Here is a 15,856-nt window from a genome sequence, read left to right as displayed (position 1 = left end):
CAATTACTTTTATATCAAGGTGTGTTTCTACTGTCTGATGTGTTCTAAAGTACAGTTTAGAGGTGGTCTCAAACAGCCCATAATGATGCGTTGCTGTTTGTATCCCATAGACCATGCAGGTGTTACCAAGGCCAAAGGCTGAATTTATCGCTGTCTAAGCTATCCTCCCTGTGCACTTTCCCAGAGCACGGACAATAGATGTGTTTATTTCATACAGAAACTTTTTACTCAAGAAAGTGAGACCAAAGTTTATCAGCTATCCGTGTTTATCATCCCTTCAAACTGCCTCAAACTGGTTCCTGAACCGCAAACGGCTCCCCTAACTTCTCCTCTGACCCAGGGCATCAAACAGCAGATTTTGACTGTAAAACTTAGCACAAGTTTCATATAATATCCTCAAACTCTGATAAAACAGACATGAGCAGTTTCAATACCATAAACATCTGTTACTCTCAATATTTTCCAATTAGTTTTCAACTCCTTTGGTTATAATGAACTAAAACATTTTCAAATAAATATATGATTTATACACTCTTAAGAATGTGATCTAATATAAAAAACTACTGATTAGACTAGTTTTAATCAAAACATGCTCATTATATCTAAGAAAAATGTTCTACTAATTAAGTTATGTATTGATTAAACTATGAGTATAAATCTAACCTAAACTGAGGCCTACTCAAAACAATCATGATCCATCTAATATTTAAACATGCCCTGAAATTAAAGCTAGCACTAAAACCAGCATAATTAAACTAATATTTCCAACAGTTCCCTCACTGGTTTTTTGTTTTTAAAAAAACTCAATAGCAATGACGAGAAGTAAAGTAAGAGTTAAAATCATAGATCAGTGCAGTCTGAAATGGAGAAATTACCATGTTTACTGTCTCACACCATGCAATTTGGAACACACAAGGCTGCTGTATCTCAGTTTGTTGTGTTTGCAAGCCCATCTGTTATCCGTTTTCTATTCATGGACAAGAGCTGGGTTCATTATTTAGAAATGATGGAATTCTAAATGTATATCCAGTCACTTAAGAAAAAAAAAAAAGTCTAAAACACTTTCCTGACCAGAGAACAAATTGGGGTAATTTTCCATCAGTAAGGTGATGTTTCGCCAATGTGGAGGACGGATCTAATCATGATTTACCAGCATGATTAGATCCAGCTGTTGGATAAATTATGTTACAATATTTAAGTTCACAGTGTGAAAAAGACATACTTTAAACAACTGATGCATTCAGAAGTACTTCAGAACCAACTCCATCTTCCTGAAGTTAGATTTTGTTAACTAGAGGAAATAAAGACCCCTGATTACTTGATCTGAAATGCCTCAGCTTTGTTTACAAGCGGTTTGCTGGTGATCCAACCTTTTCTTCTTCAGAGATCTTTCAGGGGGAAAAGCAGCTCTTGTGTAAGATGGATTGAACGGAGATAATTCACATCAGCACCACATAGCTACAATGCTTCTAGTCCATAAAGACCAAAAATCCAATTTCAAAATGGGTGTTCTAAGTTTATACAAACACTCCCCCTAAAAATTAGGAAAAAAATTGCCTGGAACAGAGGAGCTGCAGGAAGATGCACTGCAAATCCCGAGGGTCTGAAGAGAGACAGTGATCTTCAATTACCAGCTGTTCTCTTCATTTTAGACAAGAGCACAGACAGGGAAGGAAGGAGAGTGCTGGGAGTTGGATCAGGAAGATGTGGGAGTGATATTAAAGAAGAAGGCAGAATCAGGTAGGAACTGTGATAAATCACAAAAGGAAGAGATCTCTTGAGATTATAGAAATATTTTTATTCATTGCATCCTATTACTAAGGACTCCTTTTTTTCTGGACTTCATCTCAGCTTGAGAGCATTGTTATTGGTTCTCCATTTATAGATTGTATCATTTGTAAAACAAACTGTTTGCTCTGTTATATCCATCTGACAGTGGGACATTTCTGTCAGAAATCCAGCTTTCCCACCTCATTTACTCTAACCCTCCGCAATAGTTGCTCCCAATGGAGTTGTTTGCAATTCAAAACGACTTTCTGCAGGCAGATCTGTGTACACAGGACAGAACAGTGACAGTAGAGGAGTAGAGTAGTCAAATCGTGGGGAAACAAACACAAAGTCTGATTCAACATTGTGCTTCACCGCGGCGAGCATTGACATGCTTGTCAGAAGAGCAAACAAGGAAGGTCTCGCTGTTCTCCACCTTCACTCACAAGCTATCAGGTACAAAAAGCTATTTTTTTCTGATAAATTAAAATGGAAGCAAGATTGATTTTCAAAGTCACGTTGTTTACTTCTGCGACAGACTGGCAACCTGTCCAGGGTGACCCCGCCTCTCGCCCGGAACGTAGCTGGAGATAGGCACCAGTAACCCTCCCAACCCCACTAAGGGACAAGGGTGAACAGAAAATGGATGGATGGACGTTGTTTTCTTAGTATGGATTCTAGGGTAGTTTACTCAATTTTATTCTCTTATTTCTCTCGTTAATTAAATTCCAAGCATCATCAGAACCACACAAGCTTCATTTGTGAATGACTTTCTGAAGCTTGGAGAGATCTGGCTTTAGTTTCTGCTCAGCCAGCAGGAACTCCGTCATGGCAATTTAAAAGGAGTCGGCTCGACCAGTTGAACCCTGCCTGCAGGAAAGAAATAAACTCACGCCTTGGCTTGTATCCATCCTCAACTTCATGCATGAGGTTTCAAATTTGCATTGTTGACCGTAGCTGAGCCTGGAGCCTATGGCTACCAAAGTTCAAAGAGGAAAAGGCCAATAACAAAAAATAGATGCAGAAAAATACAACGTCACACTGTGTTATGATAAAAAAATTTAAAAAAATAAAAAACATGAAGAAATCAGAGATGAATAGAAGCAAGTCTGAAGGGGCCTCTTCAGGTACCTATGGTACAGGATAAGCTCAACACAAATAAAAAGATTTTACATGGCCCTGTTCAGGTGGTAGAAGCCAGACACGGTAAGCAACTAAAGTTGCTGAATAATATTTGGTGTCAAAGCTGAAAATTTCTGACTCCTTAACACAATGGCCTACATGCACAAAAAATACATTTTGATCCAAATGTGAGCAAGTCAGCCATGTGGTGCACAAATGTGTTCAAATAAGCATCTTTATAAGTGTTGTTATAGTTTTCCTTGAACTTTAGATGTTAGAAGGTGAACAGCTATTTCAAGCTGAAAGACATTTACAATAATCCTTATCCAATGCATGATGAACATGTGAGAAAAAAATATATTTTCAGATTTTAGGTTTATTGTCATGGACATGATTTGTCATGTGCACACAGTGCAGTCAGACCTACACACTTGGCTGTTTACTGTAGCTTTCCAATAAAAGTACAGCACTATCAGTTCATTTCTATCATGTCTTAGCAATTCATTTCAATAATATTTATGGATTTTGTGTAATTAATATTTCTTGTTCTTATGCATTTCATATTTTATGTCTCATCACTGTTCCAAGCCATCGTTTTTTCCCACATGGCACTTTGTGCATTAATGGTGCTTTACAAGTAAACATGTCTTGTCTTTAACAAATAAAATGTTTGCCTTTTTCTCACTTTAATTCAACAATGCTAGTTTACTTGTCAAAGGTGAAAGCTTGCAGTTCAGATTTTAGACTTTAGCATCAGTCTAGTAATAGCTTGATTGTGATTTTAGCTATTAATCTGGTAAACATATCAAACAGATGTAGAAAATCTGGAAGACACCAGATTACAAATAGTTAAAAAGGGTAGAGTGATGAGTTATTCACAAACAATAAATAACATCTGTTGTAAGATACTTGATTAAAAAAGGGAAGCAGTTTATATTACATCTCTACATTGAAAGGAATTACTGTTGAAAACATGTATAAAGTAAAGTTTAATCTGAGCTAAAGTCGGGTGAAATTGGATAGTGCTGAAAGTCTGTATTATTTTTAGCCATATACAGCAACAGTTCTTTCTGCTGCTCCAAAATTCAACACAATGCCTATCAGGGAGGAGGATTACTTCCCAGTGCTGATGAGAACAAGATGTGGCCTTCTTTGTCTTATAACGTGAAGCACCTCCAGAGATTGTGGAGCGAGTAATCATCTTCGCTGTAAGCAGATCTGCATTGTGGATGATTAGTTTCTCAGTGTAAAACATCTTGTTTGTCTCTGAGCCGTTCTCCTTTGTGTTAGCATGTCTATAGTTTGTTTTCTGCATCATTTTGCATTCTCCCTGCTGACTTTATGGTGCTAATATATTCACTGATGGAGTCATGCTGAATACAGGCCAGAGATGCAGGACTTGGCTTGCTAATTGCTGACAGATAAACACCATAGTGTCCTTTCCACCATAATACAAAGGCTGTTATTTGTTTAATAATTTACTTAGCTGAAGTGGCTCCTGTGGAAGCTTCAGCACCTGAAGGACGGTGGCTCTGCATCCAAACAACAACAAAAGGTATGAAATATGAAAGGCTTTGTTTACTTTGAAAACTCACAGGGTCATCATGGCCTAATTAAACCAGTAGTACTTCTACATTTCTGAGAGCCTGTCAGACTTTGCCCCGGAGCATTTATCAGAGTAACAAACAAACATTTTGAGAATTATTGTCAAATGTCATGTTAACTCTCCTTCTGGCTGCGGAATGAAAGTCATACTGGGAAACTTTGCATGAACAAGACTCTTCAGAAACACCTTTAATTACTTTCTATTTCTCCCTCTCTGAAGCTCTCTCTCTGTTAGGACGTCAGCTCACCTCAGTTTATAGGGAATCATCTGGATCTGATTCAAGCGTTCTCCCCTGCCTGTACATCCTTCTTCCCTTCCATCGTCTTTAATACAATCAGTCTGAACTAACATGATGGTAGACAAAGTTCTAAACTAATGAACAACATCCATCTGGAAGTTCTTCTTCAGTCAGAGAGGATGTAAAACAATTCATGTGAATTACCTAAATAGCACAGAAATGACCAATCTCTTGAAATAATGAGCAATTCTGGATACTTAAAAGTTAGTACAAAGTATAATTATAATGGTTCAACCATTAAGCATTAAAAAAGGTAAACTCACTTTACCAGCTGCAATATCACTTCATCTGATTTTGACTATTCTAGTACAATATCAGATCATCTAGTTTCCATCCATCAACATCCATTTTAAACACTTCAAATTAATGGGCTTTGTTTATTGTTTATCATATTGTTTATAGCACATTCCAACAATGTGCTATATCAGATAAACAGATCTTAGTTTAGCTAATTTCTCATCAAACTCATATGCACATTTTTATTCACATTATTTTATGAATGTTGATCCACCTTAATTTCTCACAAAAGACCCTTTTTCAATAAGAATAAACAATCAAATAGTTTTTCCTGTTCATTGTCACTCTATAAAAAAAACTTACATAAAACCTTTTTTAAAATGCGTTTGCCTACACAAGCAGTAAATACAATTATCTTAAAAAGTAAGCCAGTCTACCCAAAAGACTTTTTGGGTAGACTTCTTCCACTCTCTCAAGAGTGGAAGAAATCTAATCTTTATAAAATGCTATCACAAGTGAGCTCAGGTCATCTTTTATCATTTGGAATTAAAAGTTAATTCATTGAGTATGGCTGGATGCAGCGCTTTCATTTGACTCTAGACATATAGTGTACATTTTAAAATTTGTTTTTGCAAAAAAATTTTACACATCATTTAAACACATCAGAGACTCCAAAATGAAAGCCATTTTACAAATTTATTTCATTTTATTAGATTTTACAGGTTTTGCTATAATAATTTCTCAGTTTCTTTGTCTGTGATTTGTATCTCTCTATTCTGTCTGTCTTTGTCATTTCTACTGTTCGCTCAACCAGGAGACCCAGGGGACTCAGCTACTTTAAATTGATTCTTTCTTCTTCACATTGGGGCATTAAATTGAAACCAATCCCCGATGCTTAAAGCCTCAAACTGAAAACCAACTTCCTGCCTGTCGCCCCCCATCTCTGTAGCAAAGGAGAGAGAGAAGACGACCAGCGGGAGGATGGATGAGGGGGAGAAGGTGGGTGGAAGGGCGTTCGATGCTCACACAATGAAGCGACAGGGTTCGTTTCGTCGTCTGAGGATTTGGCAAATCCGGAACTGTGTCGAGAAGCTTTAGACAGAAAGGAAAGGCCCGCCAGAGCAGAACTGCCGAGCATGACAACCAGCTTTAGTTTATGTCATTGTATTCAAATTTACAACATCCCCAACACTTATCACCTCGCCGCCACCCTCCTCGGCATGTGTAGGCCCACTTTGAAGACAGATCACCGTGGAGAAAGAACACATTTTCCCCTTTTTCCAAAGTCAGATTGGCACAAATTGAAGCAGAGGAAGTTTATACGTGTGTCGGCAAGGCACAATGGGAAGCACACTGTAAAAATAGAAACCTTAAGCTGTTAGTTTTGCCCAAAAAGCTCTGAAATCTCTAATTTTGATCAAATAAAGCAATTTGACAAAAACAATAAATAAATAAATTAAACATTAAATTTTATTTAAGGCCTTGCTTCATGGCATTTTCATATCAGCATTTTTTCAAGATGGATTGACAATGCAATAAAATTTTTAATTAGCATGATTTGTGTCTTACACACTGTGTCAAAATTTATACTGGCAGTTGCACTTCAACTATGTAGTCATAAACAGGAGCATGGCATATGGTAGAGTTAATCCACATAAAATGTTTGGATTATTGGAATTAGTTAAGATTTTAAGCAATAGTCCACAAGTTTTCAGTAGTGCAGGACAAATGTCTACACCAATGTATAATTTTCCCCTGCTGTGTCCACTTCCCAAGTCAGAAAAAGTATGCATACTACAGTCAGCATTTTCTGGGTATTCTTTTAGGCGTCTCCTCTTAGTGGAACATATCCAGGTTTCAGAGCAAGAAAAATTCAATCACACCTTCTCCAAAAATTCCTTTGGGACTGAGTCCAGACGCTTTAATTACAAAATCTAGCCTCACTACCTGCCTCACTGGGCCTGACAACAAAAACAGTGCGCAACAAAATTTGGTGGTGGCATACACAAAGCGATGGGATCCACTGACACTCGCAGAATCTCCCAGCGAAAAAAATCAGCAAAGGAGAGTCCTGATGTTCACACACATACAAGTAGATGGCATTGCAGAAATGGTTCTCTCAGACAGACTTCTATATTGTTCACACCATCTCTAACACACCTGAACAAAGTGCAGCTGATAGTGCAGAGTCCTGCAGGACACACTTAGAGATGACATTTCTCTCTTTCCCCAAAGAAAAGCACCTCAACAACACCTCTTGGTAAAAGCAGCATTTAATCTTCTCTGCTAAAAACAGCTGCACTTGGGATCACAGCGTGCGAGTTCCACCTTCACTTGTTATTTAGATCCAGGTGGGATGAGTCAGGCAAAGAAATAAAGAACTTTCCCCTAGTCAATTTCTCCCTAAAAAAAATAAATAAATAAAAGAAACTGTCGATGCAAACATTTTTTCAAGTTCAAAGACTCCATCATGGAAAGGACAATAGTCTAAGCTTGCCATTTTTTAAGAGAAAACTATTAAATTGGTGAAACATTGTTGTAATTTTTACTTGATGGAAGACCGCATGGTTGTTTTACCAATAAAGCTTACTGCAATCAAATGTTCTGAGTGTATGTCATTCATGAACAATCTATTCAACGGAACTAAACATTTGAGAGAACAAAGAGAAATAAATCACTTCTTAAACTAATTTGTCAATTTCTTAGTACAGATGAAGTTGAACTTCTGTGTTCTGTAACTCATAAAATGTATGACAAATATTCACCCAATGAGAGACCCAGCGCCAATCCAGCACTGTAGCTGTACTTCCATTCAGGACGTGAGTCTTTTACACCATGTGGTTGGTCTCTGTTAAAATTGCAACTGGAATAGTACTGTAACTTAAAATACCATCACAAATATGTATACAAACAAAAACATGACAGTTCAAACTTGATTAAATCCCCACACATCTTTTCCCTAACCAAGGCAAAAGGCTAAACAGTTCAACTCCTTGTTAAGAATAAAAGGATCCTTGTCAGAATCCAGTTTCAGTCCAGAGGGAAAATGAAGATTTAGGCTCTTACCGCACTGGAAGGAGTTGTCAGGATTCAACAGATCTCCTGGTTTGGAGTAGGATTAGCTCGACGTCAGCTCAGTTGGCACACCAACAGGCATGGAACAGGAACCTGGCCTAAAAACAGACCAAAAAATAATTGCAGACTGGGTTTTATTAATATCAAAACCATTAAATAAATATAATCAGTATTTTTATTAAAAACATATACATGTTTTCAAATATCTTTACTATAGTAAAATAAGTTCCTAATATAAATAGAATGACTCTCCTTCAAATAAAGTTTGTTAGCATTAGCACTGATTTAACACAAAGTCCTAAACAACAGCCTGGAGGCTAGCGCTAGCATGCTATCCCCAGAAACAAAACACTCACCAGTTTTAGCATAAAGATGAAGTATTTTTTCCCCCCACAAACACAGATATCTAAAAGTTAAGAGGTAGATCAGTCAGAACGTAAGCAACAGATAAAGGGTTTACAAACGGTTTGAAGCCTAGCTGCAGCAGATAGCATCTCCCGCACTTGGTGAGCCTTAGCTTTACTATAAGTACTATTCGTTATTATGCCTAAACGTATAATGAAGCATAGCCCGAATTACCACGTGACTGGTTATGGTACGGCTACCAGCTACCAGTCACGTGACAACACAGTGAAATCACATGAGAGCTAATGAACTTGGTGGCAAGAAACAAAATACTTGAACAAAAGGCAAATGGAGGACCTTTTTAAATAAATCTTTAAATCGGTAAAAGAAGACAAAGAAAATACAAATAAATAATAAATATTTATTAGTAAAAAATAACTTGGAAATCTAAACTACAACCACAAAAATATGACGATAAAGAACAAATCAGCTACAAGGACGATTTAATAGAAATGGGAAATTCCAATGGAAAAAATTTAGCTTTAAAAAAAAAAAAAAGTAAAACTGTACTCATGGTAAAAAGAGCATAGGCTGCAGAGCACAAAATGTTTTTTTTGCTCAAAGGTAGTCCAATTTAGTCAACCAATACATGAGTAAAAGGTTATCCAAATTTGATGAAAATTATAGCAAACTAGATGCACGCTAAAACCAAACTTTAGGGCATATATATACTTTGCTTATTAGGGTACATAACTCACAACTCCAGAAGAGAAACCTATATATGCTTCATATCATCATGAGTGAATAGAATGTATTGCCAGGCCAGAAACTAAATATATAGTGATACAGTGAAACAGTATAAAAGAGTCTTTTGACTTCAAGAGAAGTAGAATAAACTTGACAAAAATAGCATGTTTTAAATGTAAATAGTTTGTATTCCTGTTTCCCAAATTCCTTGGGGAGATGTAATGCTAATACCAACACTTAAATCAAGGTTCTGGTAGTAACAAACAGCCTTGTCCTGATTAGCACTTTTAAAGGAATTCTTTGTACTTGGTTAGTGTTTCTACTCCAAAGTGAGGAAATGAAAGTGATCACATATGTTCAATTGTAAGTGTTCACAAAATATTTTTTCTTCTTCAGAGTTCCGATAAAGCAACCTTGTTTTTCAGATTTTTAAACTGAAAACAAATTTGGAACTTCAGATGTGAACAAAAAAATCAATTGCTTGCAATTCTAGGTTTATGTGTCCTGTCTTGTGTGTAAGAGACAGTTTAGTTCAGTTCCAATGGTTGAACCTCAGAATCCCAGACTTTGACTTTTAATAAAGTGCTATCTCAAAGTGGTTGTGAAACTTCTCTAGAATGATTCAGACGTCTGGGTTCACCTATGCACCTTGTTACGAGTGCAGACTCAGCAGCGTCATCAGGCCTCTCAGAGATTGCGTACAGGACAAGGAAATCTCCCTGGTCTGAGTTTGGTGTAAGATGGAGTTTTAATGATCCCCACAGGGAATTGAGGATGAGACAGAAACTTGTGTTGGGAGTCAATTCGAGGATTTCAATCGGCAGCGTCATCCTGGATGAGCCAGCAAAGTGGCAGGAATACAGTCTTAGAGAATGACTTACAGCAGAAGGTGTCAGTTCAATAGCAGGCAGTGATGGGTTTCCCACTGTGAAACACTGTGATCTATAGGCACAACAGTGCATAGACTCATGAACAAAGCACTGATCCACACTCTGTACTGTCCATAGCAACTGCTAAAGAGATAGTACAAAGAAAATATTGTGAGGAAAATATGTTGCATCATTTTGTAATCGGGCAATGACATGACCATTGTGGTACAAGAAATCAACAGTCACTGGTAGGATCAGTACGAAAGGGTAAAAGAAAAAGAAACAGTTTGCCTTCTCTTGTTGCACGTGAAATTTCCAGGAGTCAATTACTGAAGCATACTGCAATTGGCCTTCAGATATACACAAATCATGTCAAAAACTTTGTGTAGTGAAATACACTTCACTTCAAAAACAAACAAATAACCAAATTTTTTAAATCCACTTTTTAATGATTTTACAGTTTTTCACATATTCAACACTTTTGCGCTACTACTGAAGAATGAACAATGTATATTTCTCATGCTAATAATTTTGATGGAACAAAGAGGAATAAAACAGCTTTGTTCTGTGCTTCACCTTCAGAAAAAAATATTATATTTTATACCACCAACAACAAAAGGAAGTATATATTTAGCTTTCTTTCTGACCTTTCTGTCTTGTGAGTTATATTATTCACAGTGGGAAATCAGCAGACATGTAAAGATAAAATGTTTTTCTTACTCCTCTTTATCTACACCTTTGTTTTGTTTACAAACTGTATGTTTGGCGCCACCCTTTGACCTTTTCGGGATTATTATTGTACCTCCCTGCAAGTACAGAAATTTTAAGTGAATTGGGACATTCAGAGAACAACTTTTCAGGCACTTAAGGACACATACAAAGGACAAAATTAATGTCACACATGCCTGATGGTTATAGAGAGGACTGGACAGGATTAAATAGGCCAGTTGTGTCACTGTATTACATTTTCACTGTGCAGAAAAAAAGTGTTATAAATGTTTGGTGAGTTCAAAGATTGCATGCAATGCTTTTTCAACAAGATTTCTGTTACAACTTTACAATGCTTCAACTTTGTATTACAGTTTCATCACTAATATCAGATGCACAGCATCTCATCTTACTTTATAATGTAACTGTAATTATCCACAGTATGTTTGCTTCTCGTTCGCAAACTAATATGATGAAGATGCTGAGCACATTCACAGTTGTATTAAGACTGTTGTTCTTGTGTAATTAGCGTTTCACAGGAAGTCTTCATACATTCACAGCTTCCTTGTTTGAATAGTCCAAATAAAGCCGTGTTAATCTTGTAGCACAGAGTGTTGACTGATGTCTGAATCAGCTCTTTAAGCCATCCTGTCAGCACTGAAGGAGGAAGAAGTCTTTTATCCACCCTTGGTGTTACTGCTGTGTGTGTAGCGCCTCACTATAAAGACTTTTCTACGCACTAGCGTGAAGATTCACTACGGTAAGCCCCAACACTTTGTTTTTGAGAGTACAGCTAACTGAAACCAGATAAAGGGTGAAACAAACACAGTTCTGGGTTATTGGGGTGATATGTGTGCATATGTTGTAGTAGAGAGATGTGAAAACTAACATGCAGAAAAGGCAAATATAATCATTTCTTACTTGTTTTCTTCCAGCTTTACATTTTCTTTCAGTCCTTTCAGGTCATGTTTGTTCATTGAAAAATATCCAATAAAGTTATTTCTAAACTGTCATGGAAGCCAAGTGTACATTTTGTAACTTGGATTTATATTTCCGAATGGCATGTTTAAGAAATTCAGCAAAGCACTCTTTAGTAAAGTGCATATCTCTGTCCATATGGCTTTTCATCTTCTTATTGAAACTCATGTTTTCAACTACATTTGATTCTATTTGAATTCTACAATCTCTGTTGTAAAATAATACAGATTTCCACATTTGCAGAACTGTGAAAAGTGTTTGTTTCTTTTTAGCTTTCTTCATTTTTTTTTTTGCCACACCTAAATGTTTCAGATCATCAAACACTTGAGAATATAAGAAAAAGATAACCTTAAGATAATAGCTGTTTTCAAATGATGATTGCATTTATTAGGTACAAAAAATTATCCAAGCCAAAATGGCTCAATATGAAAAAATAATCATTGCCACCTTGTAAAATCAAATATTATTAAAATCAATTTGTTAATTAAAATTTTTATTTGAAGAATTTGAATTAAAAGACCTGAATTAAAAGACCTGTTTCACAATTACCAAAAAAGACATTTAGAAAAATATTGTGTGAATTGATGAGACAGAAACTCATCAATTTAAACCATGTTTAGCTGTCAGAATGAAAGCTAAACATGGTCGTTTAGGCTGTTGGTGGTGTGGGGTTCACATGCTGTGGCAGGGCCCTGAAAAACAGAATTTTGATCACATCCAAGAAAATCCTGAAAGAACATTCATATGTAGCAATGAGTCCATGTAGTTAAACTGAGGGATTCTTGTGCCATGCACCAGAACAATGATCTTCAGCATTCCAACAAGTTCACCTCTGAATGTCTCCACAGACACACAAAAAATAAGGATTTTGGAGATCCCAGGTCAAAGTCCTCCCTTGAATCTATTTGAAAAGGTATAATGAAATATTCTACATATGCATTTTCCAATGTGACAAAATTAAAACAATGCCACTGAAAAAGGTTGACCAACATTTCTCTGCAGCAATGTAAAAGACTAATAGCCAGGTAATGGTTAACACCAGTGGTTAACACCAGTGGTTTCCACTGTGGTTGATACAATCAAGGTTTAGGTTTAGGGACAGATACTGTTTTGCACAGGACCAGTCTGAAGAACTTTATTGATTTGATCTAAAAGCAATAAGGAAAATAAAGATGAGCAAGTGCGAAACACAAAGTTGCAGCATTAACAAAAACGTACACATCAGTAATTTTATTGTTTTTGTATTATCATTTTACAGTTTTACAAATCCTGAGGCTTTCTGGTAAATTCTAATAAGTTATCAGTAAACTTAAATTGACAGTAACACCAATGACTTTTAGGTGGTAGTCTTCCACTTGACAGATAATGTTGTACTTATATTAATCACCTATGTTCAGGAAGAAGGGGTCATTTGAAGGTGGATTTAGTGATTGGCTGTATAGTGTTTAGAACAAGGAATGCTCTGTTTGAACCATCAAAAAGGAAACATTATCCTCTCAAATTACAGCATTGCCTGACAGGGTTAAAGTTTGACTCATAGGCTAAGTATACTAAATGTATTTTTAAAATAGTTTATTTTTTTCTGTAGTAAATTATTAATCATTTTATATTCACACAAAAGCTAAGAGTTCATATGTCATACAAACTGGTGAGTTAAAAAAAAGTAAAACATTTTATTTTCTGAAGTCCACAAACTCTAATGAAGAGAGGAAAGTATTTCAGCTAACACAAGTTATTTTATAATTATTAGAATAACTAATAGTGATGGATTCTGGGCAGTCATATTTTTCTGGTAAGTTTTAAAATAAATGTTGACCTAATGAAAGACTAAGGTGAAGAAGTATTTTGCTTCAACTTTTTATGAATTAAAATAAGTCTTTGTAAAACTTCAAAAACTTTGGGCCCAAAGTGTTGGTTTACTGTAATTAGCTGAAACGTTTTTACTAAATGAGTAGTTAGGACAGCACGAACTCAAAAGTATGCAACCCAGCTGAGTCAGAAAAATGACAAACATGTTTTAAATATTTGGATGAGCTTTCAGAAAGATGTACTTGTAGGGGCATGACATCATGAAGAACGACGCATAATGCCTGTGGGGATATCTGTATTAAAAGAGTCTTTTCTGGAAGACACGGCAGGATAATGGGTCAATAAAGATTACAAAGAGGAGGAGAGTTAGAGTCAGGACACCACTGTCTCGATTCACAGCTGAGCACAAAAGGATATTTGGCTGAGAATAATTACAGACGCTCATGGAAAATCACAGAGGGTTTGAATTGAGCAGGTGATGCCCGGTCCAAACCGCGCTCTCAAGTAAATCTTTATTATCTCTGAAGAGCAATTTGTTGGACAGCCAGTGGTCAATTAGGATCAAAAATCACAAATGTGAGAAACAGCAAGAACAGGAACAGGGCAGTAACACCAGGGTGTTTTCAGAGAAGACTGCAGTGCTGATAGAATCTGTAACACCTGCTTCTGCAAACTCATCTCATGAGAAATTTGGATCTGATTTGAAAGCCTAATTTCAACACTACTTGTAGAATGGAAGAAAATGAGGGAAACCATCATCAAAAAAACAGAATTCAAGAACATTTTAACTGAAGTAGATTCAGGTGCAGAATTTTTTTTTTTTTTTCAAATTGCAGGAGAAGTAAATCCTCAGACCTACTCTAACCGTCCTCTTTTATTAAATTGTTTAACCTCATATATGCCATTAACAACACAACCAATAAAGCAAGCATTTAGGCATCTAAAGAGGTTGATGCTAAAATCAAGCACCAGAATGCTGAAGAGAGAAGGTTTAAGTTGCATTTGTATGGTTGTTTGTGAAAGAAGCATATTTCCTGGTCTATTGAGTCTCCATTTCAGCATCAATATTCAGATGATGTGGAAAAAAAAAATGAGTGTGAACAAATTATGGATCCATCTCACCTTGTTTCAAAGGCTCAGGATGGCTGCGGTGGGATAATGATAACGCTATTGAACGCAACTGAACAAGGTCTATGGCCATATCAATCTTTTAATGAATACAGCGTACTCATCTTTTTAGAGCTATTATGTACAAGATAATGTCATGTCACAAACAATAAATAATCTCAAACTGATTTCTAAAACATTACAATGAATCCATTTCACTCCAGTCACCATGCTGAAAACCAATAGAACAAATTTCAGTATTGGTAAAGCAGAAGCCTTGAAACATGAATAAAAAGCAAACAAATCAGCACCAACTGCGTGATTTTGCCATTTTAATATGGGTAAAAGTGCCTTTGGAATGTTTGTCATGCATTGTTGAATTTGTGGCATCAAGAATCAAGGCTGATTTTTAAAGACAAAATGCAACACTAATGTAAAGATTCTCTATCTTGGGAAACATTGAATAATCTATATACATATATATATATATATATATATATATATATATATATATATATATATATATATATATATATATATATATATATATATATATATATATATAAAGAGAGAGAGAGTAATTCTAGATAATGATTCCTAGCTTATTTGCTGCTACAGTAAGTCAACAGCCTCGCTTACAATGGCGGTAGCGCCACAGAGTTGAACAATATCTAAGTGCATACTTTGTTGTTGGTTCCCTGGAGATGATGCTGTGAAGATAAAAGTGTGGCTTATACAGCAGAATAATTCTTTAGTCAGACTGAAAAACTGACTTTTCCTTTTTCCTCGTCTGTTGTCCTGCTGATCAGTTGTATCTCTCATCATGTCGATTTCATTTCACTGCGCCGAGGCTATTTTCATTTATTCCTACGCTTTGTCATTTTCTGCACACCTTCGTCCTCTCGACTTCCCCACCACACTGTGCTCTCTTGTCATTTACCTTCCTTATCAGGCTGAACACCACTGTTGCTTGTCATCAGACTTTTTGATGTTTCCTCACTTTCATTTTAGCATGAGGTTCGCTGATGTTTTCATATCTTCTCTGCACAAATTTGTAATTTTCTTCTCTCAGTTTGTTGCTGTATTTCATCACCGTGGGTCTTTATCACCTCCCAAATCAACTAAAACAATTTCAAATGGATCAGCGTGATTACTTTTGTTGCTACCCCTCTACAGTGTTGGGTAAGT

At 36.2% G+C, this 15,856-nt stretch overlaps 1 long non-coding RNA gene across 1 annotated transcript; it reads right to left on the bottom strand.

Annotated features, from left to right (window-relative positions):
- Nucleotides 1–5,751: 5,751 nt before the first annotated feature.
- Nucleotides 5,752–8,574, bottom strand: LOC122836812. Its single transcript, XR_006371615.1, has 3 exons — nt 8,462–8,574; nt 8,097–8,203; nt 5,752–6,157 (listed from the first exon to the last, which is right to left on the bottom strand). It is a non-coding gene; the product is annotated as an uncharacterized LOC122836812 (long non-coding RNA).
- Between the last annotated feature and the right edge of the window lie 7,282 nt (nt 8,575–15,856).

Source organism: Gambusia affinis, linkage group LG09 (genome assembly GCF_019740435.1).
Source record: "Gambusia affinis linkage group LG09, SWU_Gaff_1.0, whole genome shotgun sequence".
Lineage (NCBI taxonomy): Eukaryota > Metazoa > Chordata > Actinopteri > Cyprinodontiformes > Poeciliidae > Gambusia > Gambusia affinis.
The sequence above is the reverse complement of the archived record's forward strand: the minus strand, read 5'-3'. Positions and strand labels throughout refer to the sequence as shown.